We start from the raw sequence: 13,090 nt of genomic DNA on the forward strand, positions 1-13,090 counted from the left end.
GCATGCTGGGGTGGTGCCTACATAGCCACCACACAGTCACTTCTGGCATGGACGATGCCAAACAGAGCCCAATGACACCACCTACTGGCACGTAGGGGTACTTCTCATCAAAGTTTTCCGGAACCAGTCTGACACTCGGGGAATATTCTAAGGTGTCGGCAGCTAGAAGTCTCTATCAGATAATCACTGTCAGCTCTGGGTGGGGAAGGGAGAGGGGTCTGTCGCAGTTGGTCAACCACCACTGCAAATCTTTTGTAGTCTACTTTGAAATCTGACCAGGTTGGCGAGATTCCCCTGGTGTTGCACCCACTGGGATGTTGCACCCAGTACTGCACATATGAACAGATGGCATTAAGAGGGCTTGAGGTAAGACTTGGGCCTGCTGATGAAAAAGACAAGGCTGAACAGCAAGAATGATGGTGATGCTACACCATCTGCCGTGAGCTGGCCTCAAGTAACCAGTCATCAAGGTGTGGTAATATGGAGATTTCCAACCTTCTGAGATGAGCTGCAGCACAGCCATTATCTTAGGGCAGACCGGAGGTGCTTCTGAGATAATCAACAACCATGGCAGTCATCTTGAAACACAGGTACCTCCTCTGTGACTTCAGGATAAGTATGACAAAATATTGCAATTTGCAATTCAAGGAAACCCATCCAGTCTTCTATTTCCAGCAACAAAAGACAATGAGTGAGCAACAGCATTTTGAACTTCTTATTGCAAATGTAAGAAGTCAAGGGTCTGAGGTCTAGGATCAGACTAATAACACTGTCCTTCTTGAGAACTAGGAAGAACAGAGAATAGCAGCCCTGTCTGATTTCCTGTATCAGAACCAATTCCACTGCTCTTCTTTGTAGCAGGGCTGTCACCTCCAATTGCAGGATCCAGAGGTTCATCTCTCACTGAAGGGGCTAAGTGTGCAGTTCCAGTGGGAGGAAAAGAGGGCTGCTGAAAGGGTGGGGGATAACCCTTTATACAATTTGTAAGCCCAATGTCTTGGTCTTCCAGGCCTTCAGAAAGGATACATGTCCTCCAACTTGTCGTACATGCCCTTATAAGGGTAAACTAAAGTGGCTGAAAAGGAGGGCTGCTGAGCCTGGAGACAGTTTCTACAGTCCCTGGCACTGTTGCAGAAGTTGTTTGGGATATTGGGACAGCTGGGTGGGCTTGTATTGTCAAAATGAAAAGCCCTTGAAGCTGCCTGTAGTTTCAGGCTGGAGACTGGTGCCAAGGGCGCAGGATATAGCACTACCCACCCGAATTCCTCCAAGTATGAATCAGCCTTATCTCCAAATCCAATGTCCTATCGAACAATATGTCTATAGGACTTCCTTGCATAGTTCTGGAGAATCCTTTGGAACAAAGCCAATGTGGCTCATCAGGGCTATTGAGCATCAAAGAAATGTGTCCAGGCCTGCATGGACAATCAGGCGTGATGGTGCCTCAGTTGGCTTCATAATTGGCGCTATTGTGATAATTGGCACTAGAGATACTGGATGCTGTACCCAGAAAGAACTTGAAGCTGGGTTTAAGTCAACCATTGCCAGAGGCATCACCTGAGTGGGGACTGTAGCCTGCCTGAAAAACCTGCCATGGCCAAGGAAATGTAGTCACATCAGCTCCCGTCCCTGAAAACTCTTGGTATGCCTGCATATGCGTCACAGCAAGGAACCTGGAGGTGGGCCCAACAACAGTCACTGAAGGAGGCGGCGGCACCTAAGGAAGTTCCTTTGGTAGTTCAGAGGAGGCGTCCGCCGGATATAGAGTACGTTAAGATGACCAAACTCTCAACTTAAACTCATGCCACGGGGAGAGTCGTTGTGCTTACTCTTATTTTTGTTCTTCCTCTTCTTTCCTTTGGAAGACTTTGATAACTGTGAGGAATGCACCTTTGAAGGACACTCAAACCTGGAATGTGATAGATACTGAGCTTTACACCCAAAGCGGGGGCAAGCCATAAAGAGTTTGGGCTGACCTTTGGTGGCCTTGTGCTGCATGAGGCCACAATTTGTTGTACAACTTCGACTCCTGCTTTGACACCAAGCAGTGCTTCGACCCCTGGTACCAGTGACAGACCTCATGAGGATCTGAAATGGACATCTATCCATTGCATTGTGTCAGGCCTGGAAGAACAAGATATTTAACTTCTGTTACGCTATTTTTTTGTGGATACTCAGTCCAAACACGATTCCTCACTTTTTTTAAATATTCCCTCAGGCGCCACACTGGATCTATACGTTTTTCATAGCAGTGCTCCAGCAAGCCTCTAGGTGACAGTATGTGGCTCCACACTGACTTTGTTACACCTCAAAAGATACAGGGTAGGGCTGCATATAAGCGCCATCCCTGCATTCCAATATTAGGTTGCTTGACTCCTTGCTCGCCCACGTACAATAGAAATGTTGGTACTAGTGTGCAGATCTCTAACCAGGAACCATTTTAGATGGTAAAATAGACCTCGTCACAGAATGTGGAAGTGTGAGGACATTGAGGAATCTGCTGTTAGATAGCTTACCCACCAGAAAGATCATTACCGCAGGTAATGAACTTGTTCTTCTTATGGATATTTCCTACTGCAGGTCCCTCAATTCTTGAAAAAACCAAGGCAGTGCCTTCCCGGGTAGGGGATGCCTATGGAATGGCTCAGATCAGGAAATCTTGCAGGACTGAAAGGGAAAAGTGTCCCTCAATCCAGACCTGGCAATGAAGACAGCATCACTTCATGAACATGAGCACAGATGCCCATGTTGCGGCCTGACAGATGTCAAAGGCAGGCACGCTGCATGTCAATACAGTGGTAGCAGCCTTAGTGCTAGTGGAATGGGCTCACAAACCTTCCAGAGGATGCTTTTTGGCTAATGCTCAGCAGATCTTAATGCAGAGAACTATTCACCTTGGCAGTCCTCTTCTGCACTGCCTTCACTCCAGAGAACACAGCAAAAACCGGACTGTCCACCCAATGCTCCTTGGTATAATCAATCTAGATGCTTAAAGCACCCTTGTCGTCAAACAGATGAAGCCTCTCCTCTTTTCAGAGGGTGCAGAGATGCAAAAAATGATGGGTTGCCCAATGTGGGAAGGAGCCACGACATCAGCAAGAAGTGGTTCAATCATGCGATGAGTTGAAGTGACTGCAATAAAGAATGCAGCCTTAAGAATCAGCGTACATGTAATGTGGATTTGTAGAGCAGGGCTAGTCACCTATGAGTGTACCCAGGGGGTGAGAATGGCAGGCCTGAGAAGGTGGAGGAAATCATGTCTGTTTCATCTGGAAGAGTCTTGAGGTTCCTTCAGAAGTCAACGAGGGTAGAGGAGGTTCTGAGGTTTTGCAGGTGTTAGTCCCAGGTATTGGATGCGATGAGAAGGAGCTTCCTCCTCTTCTGGTCTTCTTGATGCAAGGGACATGTGTTCTTGCCTGGGATGCAGATTCAAGGTGTCTGGTGAGTTGGTAGGATTTGGATTGCCGTTGGGGAGAGGTTTGTAGGCATGGGTGAGTAGCTTGAACCTACATGTTTCCTGGACTGGGAGGCAGTGGAGACTGTTGAGGTGTGGAAAGATTTGGTTATTTCAGTAGGATATGTCTGGTGACAGTACTCTAGGTGGTTTGGAGTTGGCGTAGATCCTGGGATGGGAATTTCGAAGTAGAGGGAGTTTCCATGGTTACATCTACTTGTGATAAGAGCCTGGGTGACAGTTCATCTGGTGTTGAGTGGAATCAATTTTAAAATCTTGTGTAGCATTCGTAAGATGTGAAAGCACTGTTATTATCATTATTGTGGTACCCAAATAGGGCTTCCCAGCACTAAGCAATAGAAACAGTAAGAAATAGATTCCAAATCTAAATTCAGTTTTTTTTACAAAAGGCAAATAGCGTGGAACAATATCTTAAGGCAACTGGGAGGGAGTTCCAGAGTTTAGGACCCATAACTGAGAAGGAACGCCTGCCCATCCAGCCAGATAAAACCTCGATACAGTGCACAGGGCCATAAGCTATGATCTCAATGAGCGAGGCGGCCGATAGGGCACCACCAGCTCCTGAATGTAGCGAGGGCAACATCCAACTCTAGCTTTGAAGACACAGCACAATGCTTTAAATTGAATGCACTTAGTGAGTGCGAGTCAATGTACCTCTTGAAGGAGATGGGCAACTGAAGCCTGCTTCGGGAGGTGAAACAAGAGTCGCGCCGCAGCATTCTGAACTGTTTGGCGCCGGCAGATAGGAGCTTGATGTATACCTAAGTAAAGGGTATTGCCATAAATCAATCTCAACAGGATTAGAGCTTGGATTACTGTCTTTTATGCTGACAGGGGAAGGATCCAAATGATTTTTTTCAGCCACTTAAGCACAGCAAAGCAAGTAGAGGTCACCTTCACCACCTGTGGCTTCATCAAGAGATTTTCATCCAGTATGAAGCCCAAGTACTTCACTTTAGAAGAAAAGGCAGGAAAAGGCCCAAGAGAAGAAGGCCAATGCTGGCGGCCCCAGAGTTGAGGATTCTTATCCAGGATCATCACCTCCGTTTTATCACTGTTCAGCTTGAGCCACTGTTACTCATCCAAGTGGCAATTAGTTTCAAGCCACGGTTGAGATCAGAGGGACCCTGGTCCTGTGTAGACGACAAGGAGAAGATGATTTGGGTAACGTCTGCATGATGAGGTGCCAATGATGATCTGTCTGTTCATGAAAGTTGGCATCCAGAATAATCCTGAGGTCCTAGGCATGGTCCGCAGGGGTAGGTGGGGGGGCCAAGTTCAGACAGCCACCAAGAGGTGTCCCAGGGGGAGTGGTTGTTGCCCGATATAAGGACTTCGGTTGTGTCTGGGTTGAGTTTGAGCATCCAAGCAGTGATGTTACTCACGCAGTTATCAAAGATTGCTTTGGCAGTGCTGGTTGAGTCAGTAAGGGAGAGGATGAGCTGTGTGTCATTGGCGTAGCACACTATGTTGATGCAGTGGGCTTTGATACATTTCACGAAGGGCGTCATGAAGACGTTGAAGAGGGTTGGGCTGAGCAATGATCCTTGCAGGACACTGCAGATGAGTTTCTTGGGTTCAGCAATGTAGGGGGATCTCTAACTTGTTTAATTCTGTCCATGAGGAAGGAGGATATCCACTTGACAGCTTGTCTGCAGATACCCAACTGCAGAAGCTTTCTGAGGAGTTGTGGAAGACTGTATCAAAAGCTGTGGAGAGGATTAGGAGGATGAGTCAGGCCGTTTCTCATTGGTCAAGGATTCTTCCGATGTCATTGGTGGCCCAAATGAGGGCTGTTTCTCTGCTGTGGTTGCTACTCAAGCCAGATTGAGTGATGTCTAGGAGTTCATGGCGTTTGAGGTGGTCTGCAAGTTGGGTATTGATGGCTTTCTCCATGACTTTAGCTGGAAAAGGCAGGAGCGAAAGAGGTCTGTAGTCACTGTGGGTGTTCGGGGTCTGCTCTTGGTTTCTTCAATAGGGCATTGACTTCTGCATTTTTCTACCAAAACAGGAAGCTGGCAGTGGTTATGGAGGTGTTGATTATAGCAGTGAGCGTGGGGGAGATGATGGTTCCTCTAAGGTTGTATATGAAGTGGAGGCATGGTATGAGTGGGTTCCTGAATGGATGGTTCTCATCAGGGTGATGGTCTCTTCATTTGAGAGGGCCTTCCAGTTGCTTAGCTTCTCTTTCGTAATGAGAGAGGTGTCCTGCTGAGAGTTCATATCAGTAGGCCATGGATCGAATTCACTGTAGATCTTGGCAATCTTCTGTTTGAAGAAAGTTGAGAGGTTACTGCAGAGTGCTTGTGATGGGATGATGTCACTAGTAGCCGCAGGGTTTGAGAACTCCTTAATGATGGTGAAGAGTTGTTTGGCGTTGTTGAGGCTGGCTTCAGGTCTGAGTGCTAGAGCCTTTTTCTTTGCATCTCGTAGTTGTTGGTGATAGATGCTGAGGGCGGTGTATGTGAATTTTGTGTTGGTATTTGTGTTGAGTCTTCATTTTCTCCCAAGTTCTTTGGAGTGCCGCTTGGACTCCCTAAAGTCGTTTGTGTACCAGCTGGGTCATTTATTGGTTTTGGAGGTCTTGTTTCTAGTGGGAGCGGTGCGGTTGGACGAGTCGGTAAGCCATTTATTGAAGGGCTTGGTGTCTACATTGAGGTTCCAGGTGTGGTTGGGTGGGCAGTCCTGTCGGATCTTGGTCCATTTTTCTTCAGATGGTGCATTGTTTTTTTTTGGGGGGTGTGGCTTGGTGGGAGGCTATCTTGAAATGTATGATGTAGTGGTCGGACCATGTAAGTGGGGTTGTCTGGGTGGTTGTGATCCTGTTGTTGGAGGAGAAAATAAGGTTGAAGATGTGGCCTGCTGTGTGGGTTGGTCCTTGGACGAGCTGGTTGAATCAGAGTTTTGAAGAGAGCTGTGGAATTGGGGTTTGTTGTGTCTTCCAAGTGGAAATTGAGGTCTCGAGGAGGATATAGTCGGCGAGGGTATCGAAGAAGTCTGTGATGTGGTTGCAGAATTCCGCTCAGGGCCCTGGGGGATGGTATGCAAGGGTTCCCCCTCAAGATGGCGTTGTAGTCCATTCGTATTTTGAAGTGGAGGTGTTCCATGAGGTTGATATCTGAGTCGTGGAGGTGGTGCAGTCAGTTGTGTTTTTGTAGATGATCAAGAGTACTCCACCTGGCTTGTGGGTTTGGTCCTGGTATGTGATTTTGCAGGCAGGTTGGATGTCTGCATCGATGTCTGGGTTGGAGGCTGGGTTCAGGCATGTTTCAGTCAGGAAGAGATGTTTGAGTGTGTTTGAAGGAGGCAGGCCTGGTGTGTAGTGGATACCTATGGTACGTACACCTTATACCAGGTCCAGTTATCCCTCATTAGTGTAGTGTAGGCAGTGTCTAGAAGCCAGAGTCACTAGAGGTACCTGTGGATGAGCAGCCAAGGCTTATCTAGGAGACATGCAAAGCTCATGCAATACCACTGTAGTCACACATTACTCACACACGAAGGAAAACACTCAGTGTTACAAAAATGAAGGTGCTTTATTTTGGTGACACAAATAACAAAAATACTATAGAGACTACACTCCCTTAGGAGGTAAGTAATACACAAATTATATACACTAGTATGCAGAAATAGTCATACAAACAGTTAGAAAACAATGCAATTAGTGAAAATCACAATAGTTAGAAATGGGCCTAGAGGGGAGCACAAACCATATACTATTTAAGTGGAATGCGAAAGTCGGTCCCCCACCTAGGCAGGTGTAGTGTGTAGAGGGGAGCTGGGAGTACTAGAAAAGCGCAAAGGTAAGTACCACATCCCACCCAAGAGACCAGCAAAATAGAAGTCAATGACAGTAAGTTTCCCAGATCACACACAGAAACAAGAAGAATTAAGAAAAACCCAGAAGCCTTGGCACAAGCAAAGCTCACGGTTAGCAGAAAATGGCACTGCCTGGGACCAGGAAGGACCAGGTGGACTCTACCCAGAGGGGGAGTCAAAGGGGGCACTCAGCAACTCAGAAAGTCCACAGAAGACTAGGCAGCGCACAAAGGAGTCCCAGAAGACGGGGACAAGGATGTTGCGGAAAGGGCCCATGCAGTACTATGACAAAGGCTCCCACGCCGCCAGAGAACCACTCATGAAGCTGTGCATCACAGGATAGAGTGCTGGGGGCCGGAGCATCAAGATGCACGAAGATCTTGGAGGATGGATGCCAACAAGCCTTGGCAGCTGCAAAAGATGTGGTGCAAAGGGGTACTGTCTTGCATGGGGAGGCAAGGTCTTACCTCCACCGAAGTTGGACAGCTGGAAGAGAGGACCGTCAGGACTACTTCAGTCCACCACCCGTGATGCAGGATCCACACAAATCAGCCGGAGAGAGGATCCACGCAGCCGGTCGTCGTTGCAGTTAGTGCCTGCAGAAGCAGGGGAGTGACTCCTTCACCCCAAGGGACATTCCGTCTTCCTTCAGTTGCAGGCTGAGGGCGGGCTGTCCTCAGAAGATGCACGACCGGGAAAATGATGCAGTTCCTGGAAGGAGCTGGAGATACAATATTGCAGGAGGCAGCTTGCTTCTTTGTTGCACGTTTTAGGTTCCTGAAGTCCAGATGCAGTTTCCTTGGTCAGAAGTCAACGTGGAGGAGGCAGAGGATTCCTGCTGGTGTCTTGCAATCTGAATCTCAGGAACCACCCAAAGGAGAGACCATAAATAGCCCTGAAAGGGGGATTGGTCACCTAACCAGGTAAGGACCTATCAGGAGAGGGCACTGACATCACCTGCTGGCACTGGCCACTCAGATGCTTCCAGAGTTCCCTGCCAGCCTTGAATCCAAGATGGCAAAACCCAGGGGCCCTCTGGAGAAGATCTGAGCACCACCCCTGGGGCGGTGATGGACAGGGGAGTGGTCACTCCCCTTTCCTTTGTCCAGTTTCGTGCCAGAGCAGGGACTAGGGGTCCCTGAACCGGTGTAGACTGGTTTATGCAAAGAGGGCACCAAATCTGCCTTTCAAAGCATTTCCAGTGGCTAGGGAGGCTCCCTATCCGCAGCCTGTAACACCTATTTCCAAAGGTGAAGGGTGTAACACCCCTCTCCTAAAGGAAATCCTGTGTTCTGCCTTCCTGGGCTCAAGCTCTTCAAGCAACAGGAATGCAGAAACTTGTCTGGGAGGTGGCAGCAGTTTGGGCTACCTGGAAACCCTCAGAAGGCAGAAATGGCAATAATGGGGGGTCCTCTAAGCAGCCCCCAGAGTGCATGGAATCATACAACCAATGCTTGCAAAAGCCTTGGGGTATGATTCCAACATGTTTGATACTAAACATGCCTATGTTCGGAGTTACCATTATGTAGCTGGGCATACGTAGTGACCTATGTCCAGTACACGCGTAAAATGGCGTCCCCGCACTCACGAAGTCCGGGAAAATGGGTCTGGAGTTCGTGGGAGCACCTCTGCTAGTGCAGGGGTGCCCTCACACACAGGTACTTTGCACTCTGCCCTCTGGGCTGGAAGGCCTGCCACAGGGGTGACTTATAAGTGACCTAACCTGATGTGGTGAAAAATGGCAGTGAAAGGGTGCTTGCACCTTTTCACACAGGGTGAAATGACAGTCCTGCCATGGCAGTTCTGCAGAAGCCTTTGCATGGGTTCCCTATGGGTGGCAAAATATATGCTGCAGCCATAGTGATCCCCTGTAACCCCAATGCCCTGGGTACCTAGGTACCATATACTAGGGACAATTGTGGGTGAAATACTGCAGTAACTGTAACCAACAACCAAATTTAAGGGATATAACAGAATTACTGGGGTCCTGGTTAGCAGGATCCCAGTAGACAAAGTTAAACACACTGACAAACAGGCCAGAAATGGGGGTAATCAGACTAGAAAGAGGCTATTTTCCTATAGTGTTGCTGCTGAGCAGGGCCCAGATTTCAGTTGAGTGTTTCCTGGGGGATAGTACATTGAGGACCATGGTGGACAGATAGAGTGGGTGAGGGGGTGGTGGCATGCGCCAGTTGTTTGGAGGTAGTGGTGTTGGCATCTGCGGTGCCGTAGATGAAATCACAATGGGTGCAGGAGAAAGGTCTTACTGTGATGGTGTAGAATGCGGGGAGCAGCGTGTTTTTTGGGTGGGTGTTGTTGAGGTCATAGAGGATGGCAGAGAAGTAGTGGTGTCATTTGTTGGCTCTGGTGGTAGCTGCAGTTGTGGTGTTGCATTGAATGGTTGCAGGGCCAGGGATCCTGGTGCTGGGCACGGTCCAGATGCAGATGGGCACAGGTGGGCTTGCCTTTGCGCCAGCGAAATGGTCACACTGCGGCATGCATTATGTAGGTCCTGGAGTGGGTGGGGCTTCTGTTGTCAGGAAGAACGGTGAGTGGGAAAACCTAGGCAGCGGCAGTGTCACTTGGTCAAATTGCAGCATATGGATCAGGCTGAAACAACCAGGAACTGGAGGCCACATGCAAGTGGCAGACTAGGTGCCCACAGCGGCTGCTCCTCCATAAAGGCAGAGGAGCTTCCCCTCCCCAGCCAGGAGCGGCAGCTGCAAAACCTTTAAAAGAAAAGGATAATAAACTAAGTTTAGTATTGTTTTCTTTGAAAGGGGTGGGGCCACAGCGGTGACTTGCACACTCCCCCTCACTGCGCATGTATGTTTGGCCGGCTGTCTCGGGCCGGCCAAACATACATGCTTAGTAGGCTCTCTCAAGCCCGTAAACAAAGGCTCCCAGTCTGCGTGGGTGCGCACTGGCTGGGCGCTCCCAGCCAATCCCGACACTGCTTTGAGCAGTGTCAGCACTGGCCGCAGGGCAAGCTGGGAGCCTGTGCCTGCAGCATCCGGATGAAGACGAGGAGTGGGGCGGCGCGGCACAGGAGCAGAGGTAAGTTTTTTAAAAATTGTATTTTATTATTAATTCCTGCCATGCGTCCCGCGCACCACCCCGCCCATAGGAATACCTGCGAGCCGCCCCTGGGTGTCCAGGTGTCTACGTATGAGGAAACAGCTTTTAAATTCAGCATAAAGCTATTTTTATAAGTTGGTGTTGGATTTCTTGAGTGGCGAGTACCATTCTTCTTCAATTGTTCTGGTGCTGTTTAACTGCTTTACACTTGTTCCTTTATGTAAGCCTGACTGGTCAGAGCCATTGATATCCAGTGGTGAGCTAAGTTTTAAGAAACAAAAACTGAATGCTCCTAAAAGGGTTGAAAGTATATTACATGGTGAGGACACACAACCACGCCATATAATACACCCCATTTCCTCACATTGGTGGCAGTGGTAGGATCTAAAACTTGTGTTTAGCAGTACCATATAGTTGTTGAGGTTGAAATCACTAAGAATCTGCCAAAGTAACACAAAGATGTCGGTGTGTTTCCTAAGCAGTTGTTGAGTTCCAGAGTCTTCAGAGTTCCAGTTTCAAAGAGTTGCTGAACGTTTAAAAAGTTTTAAAAAATGGTGTCAAAGTTTCAAAAAGTTCTGGAAAGTAGGGAAGTCACTTTTAGCCAAGAAATATGGAGCTTGACCTATCCAATCTGTCCACTCTCAAAAGGAATGAGCTGAGGAAGTTGTGAATGGACAGAAAGGTCAATGTAAGAAACAAGGCAAAGATGAGTGACATGGCGAAGGACTCCAAGGCTTGGCGAAGTCCATTGAGTTCACCCACCAAACGAGGTGCCCCAACACCAAGCCAAAGGTGCTCTCTAGAAAGCAGTGTGAGGAGCACCAACAGTAGGTGTTCACGTCAAGAAGTATCAGCAGCCCTGGAGGTGGAGGAGAGAGCCCTGGCCCTTGAAGAAGGAAGAGCAAGACTGAGCATGGGACCCAGAGAGATTGGTGGGAGCAACAAGAAAACTGATGCATCAGACAGGAGTGCATCAAAGGTCAGATTGCCCTTAACTATGTCCCACGGGATGTCAGATAAGTGGCTAGCATCCTATGAGGGAGCGCCGGTGGGTAAACACTGGGAGACACTACTGTGGAAGTTAGTGTCAGTAGTTGGTAGGTATAGATTGCTTACACTTGAGGATGAGGTAGTAGAATCCTACCCAATCATGAAACCAGCACTTGTAGAAATCTTTGGACTCACTCCTGAAGAGTACAGCCAGATGTTGGGACAATACAAAAGGGTGAACACAGACTTGGGTGGATTTTGTAGATGCCTCAGAAAAGGCGCTGGATGGCTGGATTCAGGGTATCCAGGTAACTACCTATGAGGGACTCTACTATCTGGTGTTTAAAGAGCACATCCATACAAATTGTCCCTTAGAAAACTTACATAAGCACCTAGTAGACTCAAAGGTATTTAGTTCCAGAGAGCTGAGCAAGGTAGCGGATAAAAGGGCCAGGACAAGAGTACCCAAGAAGACCCAGAGGGGGTGATCCCAAAAAGAGGGATATTAGGCCCACAGAATGAAACAAGCATTTACAATGCAACGGGTCTCGCGTTTGCTCATGTTAGAGCTGATCGCGTTGTAAACTCCTAACCCGACTTTTCACCTATCGGGCAAAAGTGCATTTATGTACATAACCCGAAAAAGTTAAATTAACTATGTAAAGCGCTCGACTTCTGCCAAGCAAGATCGCACTCGTAAATTAGAGAAAAAGAAGTCCACCAGCCCGATGGAAAACAGCGAGCCTCGCATGTTTTCTGTACTTGGTCGCTGCGCTCGAGGAGGGCTAGCCACCGGAAAAGGAATGAGTTATGCCTGCCTTCGACTAATGAAAGCAAGCAGATTTTATTAGGCAAGCCCACGAACCAATAAAAAACACTGACGTGAAGTTGACAGGGCTCCGAGCCCTTTTCTAAATACAAAAGAGTCTCGCTGCGATACGCATGCGCGAGCGCATGCAACGCAGGCTCGACCCTAAAAAGGGAAGTAGTAAGTCAAAAAAAGAGGCTCCTTCAGAACCCCAAGCAGGGGGTCAAGACCCAGCCCACCTCTAGCAAGCAGAGTAGTGGGAAACCAGGGTTAAAGAAACACTTAGAAAATGGGTCATGTTTTGACAGCCAGAAGCCAGGACACCATAGAGGGGATGCATCATGCCCCAAGACAAAGGTTACCACTGGAGTGGCTAGTGTGGCCTTTCAGGAATACACCTCAGATTAGGAGAACTTATTAGCATTTACATGGGAGCACAGTCCAGATGGTAAGCTGGTGATCCCTGAGGGTGGTAGTAGGCACTTTCACCAGATCAATGTAAGTAGGATCCCAACCTCTGCCCCTAGAGACACTGGTACCAGTCACCTCATAATAGTGGACCAGTTAGTGTCCCCAGACCAGTACCAGCTAGGACAGGTTGTAAGGGTAAAGGCAGTCTGAGGGCAAGTCATTGACTGCTGTATGATCTTAGTGTCCCTAGAAATAGGGGGAATCTTAGCTAGCACAGGGAGGTGGTCAGGCCTGACCTGCCCACAGGATTACCTTCTAGGCAATAACCTCCTAGATTGCAATTTGGAATCAGAGGGGGTGGCTTCCAAGGGCACAGCCAATCCCCATGATTCTGGGGGCCCTGTTCTTAAGGTTAGGAGATGTGGGCCCCACAGGAGAGATAAAGGTAGGAAGTGAAAACTCAGGAAATCGGATGAAACCTACCCAAGTAGGGGAGGACCCCCTGACTG

Source organism: Pleurodeles waltl, chromosome 8 (assembly GCF_031143425.1).
Source record: "Pleurodeles waltl isolate 20211129_DDA chromosome 8, aPleWal1.hap1.20221129, whole genome shotgun sequence".
Lineage (NCBI taxonomy): Eukaryota > Metazoa > Chordata > Amphibia > Caudata > Salamandridae > Pleurodeles > Pleurodeles waltl.